Here is a 1,082-nt window from a genome sequence, read left to right on the forward strand (position 1 = left end):
AGTCAATAAAGCAGAAATAGATGTTTTTCTGGAACTCTCTTGCTTTTTCCATGATCCAGCGGATGTTGGTAATTTGATCTCTGGTTCCTCTGCCTTTTCTAAAACCAGCTTGAACATCAGGAAGTTGACGGTTCACATATTGCTGAAGCCTGGCTTGGAGAATTTTGAGCATTACTTTACTAGCGTGTGAGATGAGTGCATCATAGAGCAGTGGAAGGTAGAAAGGTGGATTTGAAGCTGAGAGGCACAGTATGATAACTGCCATATTGCACATGTGTGGGATACATGTGGGTGAGACAGTGAAGGAACCAAAGAAATGGTGATAGAAGGAGATTCAGGTTAGTAAGTGTCAGAGAAGGACACAGGAAATTTTTAATGGTAAGTACTGTAGCTATAGGAAGACCATTGGCTTTACAATTGAGATTTGGCTAAGAAGGCATTTGCAGAGAGTTACTGAAATAGATTCTAGATTTTAATAAAGTGGACACAGTCATGTCGACTGCTCTTTCAATGACCAGCTACAAAGGGAAGAAATGTAGACATGGACATAAAAGAGAGAATAGCATTGATATACCATTAATAGCATAATATACCATTTCACATATGGTATATTACCATATGTGAAATAGATCACCAGTCCAAGTTTGATGCATGAGACAGGGCACTCAGGGCCGGTGCACTGGGACAACCCAGAGGGATGGGATGGGGAGGGAAGTGGGAGGGAGTTCAGGATGGGGGACACATGTACACTCATGGATGATTCAAGTCAATGTATGGCACAAACCACTACAGTATTGTAAAGTAATAAGCCTCCAATTAAAATTAATTAATTAATTAAGAATTTTTAAAAAGCAGAGACTTTTTAGTTTTCCAACAAAGGTCTGTCTAGTCAAAGCTATGGTTTTTCCAGTAATCATGTATGTGAGATGCTGGACTCTAAATAAAGCTCAGCACAAAAGAATTTATGCTTTTGAACTGTGGTGTTGGAGAAGACTCTTGAGAGTCCCTTGGACTGCAAGGAGATCCAACCAGTCCATCCTAAAGGAAATCAGTCCAGAATATTCATTGGAAGGACTGATGTT

This window comes from Bison bison, unplaced genomic scaffold (genome assembly GCF_000754665.1).
Source record: "Bison bison bison isolate TAMUID 2011002044 unplaced genomic scaffold, Bison_UMD1.0 scf7180017864361, whole genome shotgun sequence".
Lineage (NCBI taxonomy): Eukaryota > Metazoa > Chordata > Mammalia > Artiodactyla > Bovidae > Bison > Bison bison.